Source organism: Piliocolobus tephrosceles, chromosome 19, assembly GCF_002776525.5.
Source record: "Piliocolobus tephrosceles isolate RC106 chromosome 19, ASM277652v3, whole genome shotgun sequence".
NCBI classification, from domain to species: Eukaryota; Metazoa; Chordata; class Mammalia; order Primates; family Cercopithecidae; genus Piliocolobus; species Piliocolobus tephrosceles.
In genome coordinates, this window is record NC_045452.1 from 11,532,464 (window position 1) to 11,546,803 (window position 14,340).

The 14,340-nt window shown below is 43.3% G+C and overlaps 1 protein-coding gene and 1 pseudogene across 5 annotated transcripts in view; one reads left to right on the forward strand and one right to left on the reverse strand.

Annotated features, from left to right (window-relative positions):
• The window catches only part of LOC111525371, a 35,302-nt pseudogene extending 24,229 nt beyond the window's left edge, over nt 1-11,073 (reverse strand).
• The window catches only part of HORMAD2 (HORMA domain containing 2), a 145,593-nt gene that overhangs the window by 34,424 nt on the left and 96,829 nt on the right, over nt 1-14,340 (forward strand). For 2 of the 5 annotated variants that reach the window (XM_023190750.2, XM_023190747.2), the window contains exon 1: nt 11,239-11,266. The exons of 1 other annotated variant lie outside the window; for it this stretch is intronic. The gene's annotated coding sequence lies outside the window, so the exon portion shown is untranslated. Of the gene's footprint in view, nt 1-11,238; nt 11,267-11,784; nt 12,039-14,340 lie in introns of those variants that run through there. 2 more of the 5 variants (XM_023190749.2, XM_031934629.1) reach the window with 2 other exon arrangements.

A 14,340-nucleotide genomic window follows, 5' to 3' on the forward strand; every position in this document is an offset into this window, starting at 1 on the left:
AATCACAAGAGATACTAGAAAATACTTTGAAGTGAATGAAAACAAAAACACAATGTAGCAAAATTAGGGCTGGGTACAGTGGCTCGGACCTATAATCCCAGCATTTTGGGAGGCCGAAGCAGGTAGATCACCTGAGGTCATGAGCTCGAGATCAGCCTGTCCAACGTGGTTAAATCCCACTTCTACTAAAATACAAAAATTAGCTGGGTGTGGTGGCATGCACCTGTAATCCCGGCTACTTGGGAGGCTGAGGCATGAGAATTGCTTGAACCTGGGAGGTGGAGGTTGCAGTTAGCTGAGATCGCGCCACTGCACTCCAGCCTGGGTGACAGGGCAAGACTCCATCTCAAAAAAGCAAAAACAAAACAAAACAAAAAAACCCCACCAAAACCAATGTAGTAAAATTTATGAGATGCAGCTAAAGCACACCTAAGTGGGAAATTTATAGCTGTAAATGCTACATTAAATAAAGACCTCAAATAAATTACTTAATCTTACATTTTCAGAAACTCAAAAAAGAAGAGAAAACGAAATGCTAAGCAAGTAGAAGGAAGGCAATAATACAGATTAGAGTAGAAACAAACAAAATTGAGAATAGAAAAACAATAGAGAAAATCAATAAAACCAAAAGTTGTTTCCTGGAAAAAAAAAAAAAAATTGACAAATCTTTAGCAAGGCAGACTAAGAAAAAAATTAGACTGAAGTTACTAAAATTAGGACTGAAAGAGGTACATTATTACCAACCTTACAGAAATAAAAGGGATTATAAGAGAATTTTATAAATAATTGTCTGCCAGCCAGGGGCAGTGGCTCATGCTTGTAATCCCAGCACTTTGGGGGGCCAAGGTGGGCGGATCACTTGAGGCTAGGAGTTTGAGACCAGCCTGGGCAGCATGGCGAAACCCTGTCTTTACCAAAAATACAAAAAACAAAGAAAAAAAAAATTTGCCAGGCATGGTGGTGCATGCCTGCCAGTCCCTGCTAATTGGGAGGCTGAGGCATGAGAATTGCTTGAACTGGAAGGCAGAGGTTGCAGTGAACCGAGATCACATCACAGAACTCCAGCCTGGGTGATAGAGCAAGACTCGGTCTCAAAAAGAAAAAAAAAAAGCAAAACTGTATGCCAACAAGTTAGGTAACCTAGATGGAATGGACACATTCCTATAAAGACACAAACTACTGAATGACTCAAGAAAATATAGATAACCTGAATAGGCTTATAATAAGCAGAGATTGCATTAGTAGTTACACACACACACACACACACACACACACACACACACACACACACACACACACCTTCCACAAAGAAAAGCCCAGGACCAGATGGCTTCACTGGTGAATTCTACCAGACATATAAAGAATAATTCACACTCTTCCCAAAAAATAAAAGGGGAGAGAACACTTCCCAACGCCTTCTATGAGACTGGTATACCAAAACCAGATGAAAGAACATCACAAGAACACTACAAATCAATATCCCTTATGAATATAGACACAACACTCCACCCAAATAGTGGCAAACTAAATCCAACCACATATAAAAAGGAATATACACCACAAACCACATGGAATTTCTCCCAGGATTGCAAGGTTGGTTAAATATATAAAAATCAATTTAACATACCATATTGAAAGAATAAAGGATAAAACTCACGTGATCAATAGATGTAGAAAAAGCATTAAATAAAATCCAGTATCTTTTTCTTTTTTTTAAGATGGAGTCTCGCTCTGTCACCCAGGCTGGAGTGGCACGATCTCTGCTCACTGTAACCTCTGCCTCCCAGGTTCCAGCAATTCTCCTGCCTCAGCCTCATGAGTAGCTGGGATTATAGGCGCCTGCCACCACGCCCGGCTGATTTATATATTTTTAGCAGAGAAGGGGTTTCACCATGTTGGCCAGGCTGGTCTTGAACTCCTGACTTCAGGTGATCTGCCTGTCTTGGTCTCCCAAAGTGCTGGGATTACAGGTATGAGCCACTGTGCCTGGTCAAAATCCAATATCTTTTTATGATAAAAAAAAAAAAAAAAAAAACATTCCAGCCGGGTGCGGTGGCTCATGCCTGTAATCCCAGCACTTTGGGAGGCCAAGGCAGGTGGATCACCTGAGGTCGGGGGTTCGAGACCAGCCTGGCCAACATGGAGAAACCATGTCTCAACTAAAAATACAAAATTAGCTGGGCATAAATAAGCAGCACCCAGATTTGAAAGGAAGAATTAAAACTATCTTTATTTGCAGATGACAAAATCTTGTCTATAGAAAATTCACAAAAAATCAGTGAGAACTAATACAAGTTCAGTAAGGATACAGGATCCAAGATTAATATACAAAAAGCAATTATTTTTCTATACACTAGCAATGAACAATCCCAAAATGAGATTAAGAAAACAATTCCATGTATAATAGCATTGTTAAGGACTGAATTATGCCCTCCTCCACCCTAATTCATATGCTGAGGCCCTAACCTCCAATGTTACTATACTTGGAGACAGGACCTTTAAGGCGGTAATTAAGGGTAAATGAGGTCATAAGGGTGGAGTACTAATCCAAAGGGACTGGTGCCCTTATAACAAGAGGAAGAGACATCAAAGACATCTCTCTCTACACATTTGCACAGAGAAAAGACTATGTGAAGACACAGCAAGAAGGAGGCAGTCGCAAGCCAGGAAGAGAGGCCTCACCCAAACCAACTCTGCTGGCACCTTAATCTTGGACTTCCAGACTCTAGAACTGTAGGAAGATCAGTTTCCATTGTTTAAGCTACACCATTTGTGGTATTCTGTTATTGCAGCCCAAGCAAACTAAGATAAGCATAAAAGAAAATAAAAATCTTAGGAATAAATTTAACCAAAGAAGTGTAAGACTTGTACACTGAAAACTATAAACATTGTTGAAATGAATTAAAGAAAACCTATATAAACGGAAATATATCCATATTTGTGGATTGAAAAACAATATTATTCAGATAGCAATACTCCCCAAATTGATCTACAGATTCAGTGTAATCCCTATCAAAATCTCAGTTGCTTTTTTGGCAGGAAGTAACAAGCTGATCCTAAAATTCAAATGGAAATGCAAGGGACTCAGAATAGCCAAAACAATCTTGAAAAAGAAACAAGTCAAAAGATACACTTCTTGAATTTCAAAATGGCCAAGAAGCAAATGAAAAGATGTTCAACATCATTAGTCATTAGGAAAATGCCAATCAAAACCACAATGAGATATCATTTCACACCTGGTAGCATGGCTATAATTTTTTTGAGATGGAGTCTCTGTCACCCAGGCTGGAGTGCAGTGGCGCAAACTCGGCTCACTGTAACCTCCGCCTCCCAGGTTCAAGCGATTCTCCTGCCTCAGCCTCCCAAGTAGCTGGGATTACAGGTGTCCGCCATCACACTCGGCTAATTTTTGTATTTTTAGTAGAGATGGGGTTTCACCAGGTTGGCCGGGCTGGTCTCAAACTCCTGACCTCAGGTGATCCACCAACCTTGGCCTCACAAAGTGCAGGGATTACAGGTGTGAGCCACCATGCCCAACCCATAACTTTTTTTAAAAGGGGAAAATGACAAAGCAAAGATGTGGGAAAATTGGAACCCCTTATATGTTGCTGGTGAATGTAAAACGGTGTAGTTGCTTTGGAAAGAGTTTGGCCATTTCTCAAAAAGGTAAACGTAGAGTTACCATGTGATGCAGCAATTCTGCTCCTAGATATATATCCAAGAAAAATGAAAACATATATCCACACATAACTTTGTACATGAATGTTCGAAGTATTATTCTTCACAGCAAAAAGGTGAAAACCTAAATGTCCATCAACTGATAGATGTACAAAATGTGGTAAACATAGAGTACTTTTTAGCCATAAAAAGGAATACATGCCACAATATGAATGATTATACTTTAGTTATTAAGTGAAAGAAGCCAGATACAAAAGGCCATGGTGTATGATTTCATTTATATGAAATATCCAGAATAGACAAATCCATAGAGACAGAAAGTAGATTAATGGTTGACAAGGCATAGGGGAGGAAGGAATGGGGGAATGACTGCTAATAAGCACGGGGCTTCTTTTTGGGGTGATGCAAGTGTTCTGGAATTAGATAGTGGTGATGGTTGCACAACTTTGTGAATATACTAAAATATGCTGATTTGTATATTTTAAAGTGGTGAATTTGATCTATATGTTTAATTAAAAAATACTTTTTTTTAAAGAGATAAGGTTTTGCTCTGTTGCCCAGGCTGGAGTGCAGTGGCACGATCACAGCTCACTGCAGCCTCAACCTCCTGTGATCAATCAATCCTTTTACCTCAGCCTTCTGACTAGCTGGGACTACAGGTTCATGCCACGATGCCCAGCTAATTTTTGTATTTTTTATAGAGACGGGGTTTCACCATGTTTCCCAAACTCCTGGGCTCAAGCAATCCTCCCTCCCCACCCTCCCAAAGTACTGGGATTACAGGCATGAGCCACTGCACCCAGCCCCCAATGCCTCTTAAAACAGTAAATCTTTCTGTGCTGTGCATTAATGTGACTGAGGTTAACGTAGTCCCTGGCACGTTTAAGAACATGGTTTCCACAGAAATCTGGCTTTTTGGGAGGAAGACAGTTTCCTTAGATGTAAGTTCTAGCAAACCTGTAAAGGAGGCCTTCTTCCAAGTCTCTTTCTCCCTTCCATTTTTAGAGCTAGGTAGGTAATTTTCCTGTGATGTCTTACACTTTCCAGATGTTTAACCTTTCTTTTGGCAGGAAGAAATTGGCCTTTGTTTGTTAGTTTAATGAGAAGAGGTGTAAGAAAAGTCTGCCTCAGATTTCTTATATTATTGTGTTCAGTTTATGCAAAGATAATAAGTATTCTGATCTTAAATTTGGGACCTTTGCAATCAGAGATCATTAGTATTTCCAAATTTAACCTATCACAAAGTTAGTATCAACTAAGGGAAGAAAAACAAGCCCCTTATGGAGCTGAGCCTGCAATATGGTCGTATAGGAATTCTAAACCATTTTTTAGGTAACCGTCATTTCCCAAGCACCAGGAAGTGTAGAAAATAAAGGCCCTCAAATGTTAGGCTGTCAATAGTGTGGAGCATTTTGTACATCACCTCATCTAGATCTCTGTGCAGATGTACCAAGTAGCAATCATGGAAAGCTAGTTTAAAGTCGATTTCATTTGAAACTTCTATTAAGTGATAATCATTAAGGGGAATAACATCATTTTACACGTCAACAAAACTTCACATTCAGAAGACAGAACCAAGTAGCTAAATAGAACATTTCCATAATGCTTGAGAATTCAATATCTTTCTCAACATCATTTCTTAGTCTAGGCACTCAAGCAGGCAGCAGCTTGTCACTTACAGCCCCGCCATTTCCTGTTCTAGTTCATTAAACCCTAGGCTTTCCCCAGAAACTCACAACCCTCATGGAGATCCTTCTGCCAGTCAGAACAGATTCATTTGAAGGAGGCAGAAATTGATATGCAGCTCTGAGTGAGGATGAAGGCCATAATAAATTGCCACCTACACATGGAATTATATTTTGTAGGATGACAGTGTGTGGGCAGAAGCAGCAGGAGTTATGTTTAGACCTTATAGTTGGGGACTTATTTCATATTGACTGCTTTCTCCTTGGCTGCCAATGGATGGATAAAGTTCAGAAGCTACAGCCAGGTTGGGAACTCTTTACCTTTGCCTTTCTTTCTACAAAATAGCCCAAATAAGCTAGCAATATAGTCAGTTCACATGCAAAGGCTTGAATCAAAACTACAGTTCTCTAAATCATTTTGCTTCTCTTTTCTCAGTGATGCTTAAAATTCTAGAATTTCAGAGTCACGTTCATAAGTACATTTATAAGCACCACTGACCACTCCTGGCAACCACATGGCTACTGCATGCTGCAATGGAAACCAGAATAAAATGACATCCCAACATAGAAATGAGCGCTTGAAATAAGGCAGCTGAAAAGAAAAAGCCACATTTAACTTAACCTTACTGAGGAAGGGGACAAAGATGAGGGAGGACTCTCTCTACTCAGCTTTTCTCTTAACCATAAGTGAGACACTTGGAATTGCAAAAGCAACATTTAGCTTTTGGGAGCATGTTGCTGCCAGGAGTGGAAAGAAAGGATCTTACACCTCCTTTTCTCTCCTGGTTCTAAAGTGGTGGGCAAAATGTCTGCTTTCATTGGTTTGAGGTATTCTAACCATTGCCAAAGAACAAGTAAAGAAAATGAGATACACATGCTCTCCTCCTAAAAATGTCACCTCCTTTGTAAAGGTGTCTTGATTCCCAATTCAGAATGTATAGCTTCCTCTCTACATTCTATCATATACTTTATACCTCCATTAGTATCACAGATCTCCCTCTCTCACTAAACTGTAAAATTCACAGTTCAGGGACCAAGTCATTACCCCTGTGATCCCTGCAGTGCAAAGTCGAGTGCTTCATTAATGGTACAAAATAAATGCTTGATGAATGAATGTGGTGGTGTCAACTTCATAACTGGACATTATGTTTTCAGAGTTCTAATAAATGTTGAAAACAAACAAACTTGGCCGGGCACGGTGGCTCAAGCCTGTAATCCCAGCACTTTGGGAGGCCGAGACGGGCAGATCACGAGTTCAGGAGATCGAGACCATCCTGGCTAACCCGGTGAAACCCCATCTCTACTAAAAAATACAAAAAACTAGCTGGGCGAGGTGGCAGGCGCCTGTAGTCCCAGCTACTTGGGAGGCTGAGGCAGGAGAATGGCCTGAACCCAGGAGGCGGAGCTTGCAGTGAGCTGAGATCCGGCCACTGTACTCCAGCCTGGGAGACAGAGCGAGACTCCATCTCAAAAAAAAATAAATAAATAAAAATAAAGAAACTACCTTTCCTACTTAGCTGCTCCCTCCATCCCAATCTTTTCCCCTATATTTGGTATCATGTTATTGCACCTTGAAGAGGGAGACACATCTAATAGGAGATATCCTCCTGAGAAGATATTTTTATATTCAATATGGCTATTTTGATAACTCTCCAATAAACCATCTTTTGGGGAAGATTTCCAAGGTTAAACTGAACTTGAAGAGCAGAGTTCCAATCATTTTAGGTAGGCAAAAGATAGCTCTGCTGGCCAGGTGCAGTGGCTCACGCCTGTAAACCCAGCGCTTTGGGAGGCTGAGGTGGGTAGATCACTTGAGGTCAGGATTTCGAGATCAGCCTGGACAACATGGTGAAACCCCGTCTCTACTAAACATACAAAAATTAGCTGGGTGTGGTGGCGCATGCCTGTAATCCCAGTTATTCAGGAGGCTAAGGCAGGGGAATAGCTTGAACCCGGGAGGCGGAGGGTTGCAGTGAGCTGGGAATGCACCACTGCACTCCAGCCTGGGCGACAGAGTGAGACTCTGTCCCCCACCCCCCCCCCAAAAAAGCTCTGCTTCCTATGACACAGTGCGCTGTAAGATGCCTCAGAATAAACTATAAAGGTCTAAAAGCTGAAAGCATGACACCAAGACTCCCCTAACCAGGTGCTGCCTATATGAAATGATCAAGAAGAACAAAGAAGAAACCCTGAATTCTTTTTAACTAATTAGGAAAAATGGTCCTTAGCCCTCAAAAAACAAGAGTCAAACTAGAGACTGATTGGTAAAACTGTTTCAGGTACAGAGTCAGGTGACGTAAATGTGTCTAAAGAGAGAAAGGTCAAATTTAGCCAATGAAAGTCATCTCAAATAAGATTCTCCCTCTATTTTCACCTATGTCATGTGTTATTTTACTACTGGGGTTTGGCAAAACCTCAGCTGGAGACTTTTGACCTTTGTCAAAATTCTGGTTATTTGGAAATTTCTAAACAATGATCAAGTTCTACCACAATGCACATTTTCTCCTTGCAAAACAAACAAAACGCTTTGACAGGGACAATTCCCAGTCTCTTATCACTGAAAGGTACAAAGGAAGCTGGAGAGTTGTTTGAATATCATATAGCACTTTTGAGTTCATTATGCCATTATCCCCAGGGTTGGATTTAATCAAGATGAAAAAGCACAGGCTCAAAGCCTTTTTAGTTGACAAGAAGCAGTTTTTTGGCTTGGGACTTCTGTGTCTGAGTTGTAAGTCAGGTTCACAGAAAAGTAATCAGAAATTAGCCTGGCTGGAGACAAGAAGAGTCTTGAAATAAGAGGTGTGCGACCATGGGTTGTATGTGTGACCCAGCCTCTTAAGAAGCTTAGGGACCTTGAGCAAATTACTTATACTCTCCTCTGTAAAGTAAAGGACTTGACTTGGAGGATTTCTAAAGCCCCCTGTAACACTATCAATTTTTAATTACCTAATGTTGTTCCTTAAGTAACCGATTCGTTCATTCAACTATTTGAATACCTTCCATGTTCACTGAGGAACAGTTAATTCAGGTATCTATTTGAATACCTTCAATGTACATAATGAAAGAAGTAAAAATAACAGCTCTTGCCCTCAAGGAGTTGATAAGCCAGCGGGAAAGGTGAAGGCTTTACCCAACAGCTCCTAGCACAGGGCCAGGCACAGGGGCTTATTAATCCATTCCTTTGGTCACAAGGAGCCTGCCAAATGATGAGGAAGGAAAGGAGTAAGAGAAACTCCACAGAAGCTCTTAGGAGGAAGACAGGGTAATTTATAATTTCAGTCCACCAACGTCTATTGAGTACCTACTGTGTCTATTGAGTGCCGACTCAGCCAGATCAGGCCTCTGATGACACTTACCTACTTATTCTAGGTGATAGAAAAAAACAAAACAGGTTATCAAAGAAATGAAATCCAGGGCCAGGCTTGGGGGCTCAAGCCTGTAATCCCAGCACTTTGGGAGGTTGAGGTGGGTGGATCGCTTGAGGTCAGGAGTTCAAGACCAGCCCGGCCAACATGGTGAAACCCCGTCTCTACTAAAAATACAAAAATCAGCCAGGCATGGTGACACATGCCTGTAACCCCAGCTACTTAGGTGGCTGAGGCAGGAGAATCACTTGAGCCCAGGAGGTAGAGGTTGCAGTGAGCCAAGATCACGCCACTGCACTCCAGCTTGGGTGACAGAGTGAGATTCTGTCTCAAAAAAAAAAAAAAAAAAAAAAATTAGATTGAGCGAAATTCTATGAAAGAAACAGAATAACAAATAACTGTGTTTGCTGGTGGGGTGGACTGCCATTAGTCTAGGGCAGAGAGGGGTAAGTCTTTGGATATGGTAGTAGTTGACTGAGCTCAGACCTGAAGGCAGAAGAAAATTAGAACAGCCAGCACAGAGGGCCTAGTGATCCAGCCAGAGAGGCTGGTAAATGCAGAGGCTGAGAAGGGCTGGTGCAGACAGACCATCTGTGTGGTTGGAGCTTAAAAAGCAGTTACTTCCAGAAAGTATAGAGTAAACGCAGTAGTTCTCGACAGAGGGCAATTTTGCACACCCCATGGGACATTTGGCAAAGTCTAGAGACATTTTTGGTTGTTATGATGGTGGGGGTGGGGGGAAGGTTGCGAAAACTTGCACTAAAGGAATATTTCAGCCCAAATTTCAGTTTTAGTCATTATGTTCTGAACTCATGTTCTCGCCAGCTTGAATAGTTTTTTTTTCTTTCCTGCAGAAACAAAATAAGAGCAGGTTTCAAGTGGCTCACTCTTTCATCTACTCTCTTGGGAAATCCCATTGGGGAGGTTCATAGGACTCTAGGAACCTTTGGAAAGCTCCACAGGATATGAAGTATCTACCTAAACAGGTGGGAAAGGATCTAAGGAGCCACACCCCCAACTGCTCCCTCAGTTACCAGGGCAGAAAAAACTGAGATTAGGGGTAGGGCACAAAGGAGAACATATTCATATTTTATTTGCATAATTACAAATTAATGTTAAAAAGAATATAAAGCCAGGTCCAGGGTAGGGATGAAGGGATGAAGAGGTTGCAGATGCCCTCAAGTATTGGAAAGCTCTGTCCTTCTGGCCTTATGTCTTTTTTCTTTTTCTTTTGTTTTTCTTTTCCTTTTTTCTTTTTTTTTTTTTTTTTTGAGATGGAGTCTGGCTCTGTAGCCTGGGCTGGAGTGCAGTGGCCGATCTCAGCTCACTGCAAGCTCCGCCTCCCGGGTTTACGCCATTCTCCTGCCTCAGCCTCCCCAGTAGCTGGGACTACAGGCACCAGCCACCTCGCCCGGCTAGCTTTTTGTATTTTTTAGTAGAGACGGGGTTTCACTGTGTTAGCCAGGATGGTCTCGAACTCCTGAGCTCGTGATCCGACCGTCTTGGCCTCCCAAAGTGCTGGGATTACAGGCTTGAGCCACCGCGCCCGGCCTTCTTTTTTTTTCATTTTTGAGACAGGGTCTCCCTCTGTGGCCCAGGCTGGAGTGCAATGGCAGGATCTTGGCTCACTGCAACCTCAAACTCCCGGGCTCAAGTGATCCTCCTATCTCAGTCTCCCAAATAGCTGGGACTACAGGCGTGTGTCAAGATGACCCAACTAATTTTTGTACTTGTAAAAAATTTTTTGAGACAGAGTCTTGCTCTGTTGCCCAGGCTGGAGTGCAATGGGGGGATTTTGGCTCACTGCAACCACAGGCTCCCGGGCTCAAGCGATTCTCCTGCCTCAGCCTCCCAAGTAGCTGGGACTACAGTTGCGCGCCACCACGCCCAGGTAATTTTTAAATTTTTTATAGAGACGGGGTTTCACCATGTTGGCTAGGCTGGTCTCGAACTCCTGACCTCAAGTGATCCGCCCGCCTCGGCCTCCCAAAGTGCTGGGATCCCAGGTGAAGCCACCGCGCCGCACCCCTCGGGTCTTCTTCTAACTTGGGTCCCTGGGTCCCCCAGGCTTTCGCTCCCTTCCCCTACGCCGCCCCGCGCCCGCCTCAGGCCTCTCTGGGACCCGCCGGCGTGGCGTCCTGGCCCGCCCGAGCCCCACGGTCCCTCGGGTCCTAACCTCGGCGGGCGGGCGCCTCCTCAGGAAACCCCGGTGCAGGCTGTCATTGTACAGGTGGCCCAGGCGGGCGGCGCCCGACCCAAGGCCGCGTCGGGTCAGTGTGCGGCCCCCGGCTGAGAGGCGGCTGCTGAGGGGCCGGACGGGCCAGGGCCTGGCTAACTGCCACTCGCCCCTGCTTTGCATATTCATGAAGTCTAGCGAGGCCGATCGACCCGGCCGCCGTGGACGGGTCATGAATTATTCATGAGGAAGTTTCTGGTCCCGCCCAGAAAGGCCTCGTTGACTATTCATGAGCCGAGGAGCGGGTTTGGGCCGGAAAAGGCCGTTGACTCTCGGTGGGAGGGAGGCGTCGACGAGCTGAGGTGAGGGCTGTTGAGACGCTAGGTCTCCGCCCAGAGAGGGCACTCGGACGTTGTTAGTTCTGTCTTTATGTCAAACAAATATATATTTTTTCTTTTCTTGTTACTTAAGGCTTTAAGTTGGATTTGAAATATCATTTTTCGTGAGGGCCTACAGTACTGTGAAGAGAATCGGGAGGGCAGGGGGCTGAGGAGGAAGACAAAAGGGAGGCGATTTCCCCTAGAACTGGACAGAGAGCACCCAGGTAGCTTTGAAATTCAGATTTTTCTGGACATGAAATCAAACTTGCTGAGCAAGCAGCAGCCACAATGAGCCATGACGAGGCTGGTAGGGCAGACGACGTCTGTGCCCGGCATTGGAGGGGCCGTGTGTGGTGGAGCTTTTGGGGTTTATCTTACCTGGATCAGATTCTCCTCAGCCATTGAGGTTTTCTGCCAGGATCGATGCCTGGTTCAGGCCAAGAGGTGAGAGAGGTGGGGACGAGCCACCCCGCCCCGCTTGACCTCAGCTCCCCTTTCGTTTTAGTGAGGATTTGCCAATTAATCCCTGTGGACTTTAGTTCCCTAAACAAGTTCAGAGGGAGAGAGTGTCTTGAACCTCAGGATTAGCCAATCGCCGAAATGTGTCCGAATGCGCAGAGCACTGGACAGGCTGTGCAGTACATCGCGTACTCAGTTGGTAGAAATGAGGGGTGGTTCTGGCCCCGAAAGAGGTTTTTAATCTCAGCAGGATCATAATCTAATTGCTCCTTCATTGGACCATCAATCTGTTGAGGTAGGAAAAGTATATTACATCTTGTAATCCTGCACGTTGCCTGGCACATTGTAGTCACCTGGTAAGATGTTGAATGAATGAATAATTGAAATAGCATGAAAAATATATTAAAAAGTCGAAAGCATGAACAAATAATTAATACAGTGGAAACCATTTACTCTGAATGAGCACAAGTAGGGGAATTACCAGGGCCAAATGGAATTTGTTAAAATGGTGAATAATTTATTGAAACAAGCTCTGTCAGAAGGTCTAAGTAACTGGGTGGACTCTGGCAAACCAAGTTCCCTTGCATAGCCTCACTTTCCTTTTCTTTTTTCTTTTCTTTCTTTCTTTTCTTTTTTTTTTTTTTTTTTTTTTTTTTTTTTTTTTTTTTTTTTTTGAGACGGAGTTGTGCTCTGTCGCCAGGCTGGAGTGCAGTGACGCAATCTCAGCTCACTGCAACCTCCACCTCCTGGGTTCAAGCGATTCCCCTGCTTCAGCCTCCCTCCTAGCCGGGATTATAGGCATGTGCCACCACGCCCAGCTAAATTTTTTTTTTTTTTGTATTTCTAGTAGAGACAGGGTTTCACCATGTTGTTCAGGATGGTCTCGATCTCTTGACCTTGTGATCCGCCCGCTTTGCCTCCCAAAGTGCTGGGATTGCAGGTGTGAGCCCCTGCGCCCAGCCCCTTTTCTTTATAGCTTTATGTTTAGGTTTAAATTCATCATCCATTTTGCATTAATATTTGTATACAGTGTGAGATTCAGGTTAAGTTTCTTTTCATTCTCTCTTCTTCCCCCTACCCCCTGGATGTCCTTTTGTTTCAGCACCATTTGTTGAAAAAAAGATTCTTCTTCCACAGAATTGGATCTTCTTTAAATCGAAGGGGTTGGAAGATGTCTGTGCTCCCTTCCAGCTTTATGAATCTATTGAACCCATTTATGTTAACATACACTTCTTTTGAGTAAAGTCATTCTTAATATCATGCATGTGTAAGGAAGGTCATGTAGTTGCATTTCAGAATCCAGCTATTGGATATTGTTCACCTGATAGAAAAGGGATTTTTTTGTAAAAAATAGTTTTGGAAGATTGAGAAAGATAGGTAGAGAGCCTTCATAAATCAGCTATAATTATATTTGGGAAAATGTAATAAAACTTTGGTTTTTGCTTCACTCGGAATGGTTGAAAAAGTGGTTTAGGCCTTAGTAAACGAAACAGCAGCTGGCTAATCTTTATGTGAATCTTGGACTCACACATAGTAGGGGTAAAATAGGAAGTAATTGTGCCACCATATAAAATAGGGCAATTGAAGGCGTGGTGTGGTGTCTCACATATATAATCCCAAAACTTTGAGAGGCCAAGAGTTCGAGGCCAGTCTGGGCAACATAGTGAGACCCCCCCCCCCCCCACCGCACCCCACCCAACTCTACAAAAATAAAAAACTGCAAAAATTTAGCAGGGCGTGGTGGTGCATGCCTATAGTCTCTGCTACTTGGGAGGCTGAGGTAGGAGGATCACTTGAACCCAGAAGTTTGAGGTTGCAATGAGCTGTGATTATGCCACTGTACTCCAGCCTAGGTGACAGATCATGCCACTGCACTTTACTCTGTCTCAAAAGAAAAGAAAAGAAAAGAAAAGAAAATGAATAAACAACAACAACAAAAATAAAATAGGGCAATTGAGATATAGGTCAAGAGGTAAGCCTAGAGTGAATCTTTACCCAAAAGGGCACAGAAATATTGCCTCTTTCTCAAGAAGACCATAATCCTTGTCACAAAGTAGACATATCAAATATAAGAGTGAGGGTCAGTTGCAGTGGCTCACACTTATAATCCTTATAATCCCAACACTTTGGGAGGCTAACCAAGGAGTATTGCTTGAGCCCAGAAGTTCAAAACCAGCCTGGGCAACATAGTGAGACCTCCTCTCTACCAAAAACAAAGAAAATTTGCTGAGTGTGGTGGCGCATTGCCTCTAGTACCAGCTACTTAGGAGGCTGAGGTGGGAGGATCGATTGAACCCAGGAGGTTGAGGTTGCAGTGAGCCAAGATTGCACCACTTCATTCCTGCCTGGGTAAACAGAGTAAGACCTTGTCTCAAAAACAAAAGAGGGAATGGTATTGATGTGCTGTGAAGTTTCAAATATGTGTGGATCTAATTTGCAGACAAATATATAAGAGAATGACATTTCAAAGTTAACTTTCAGTTCTTAAAATCTGTAGTTATGGCCGGGCGCGGTGGCTCAAGCCTGTAATCCCAGCACTTTGGGAGGCCGAGACGGGCGGATCACGAGGTCAGGAGATCGAGACCATCCTGGCTAAC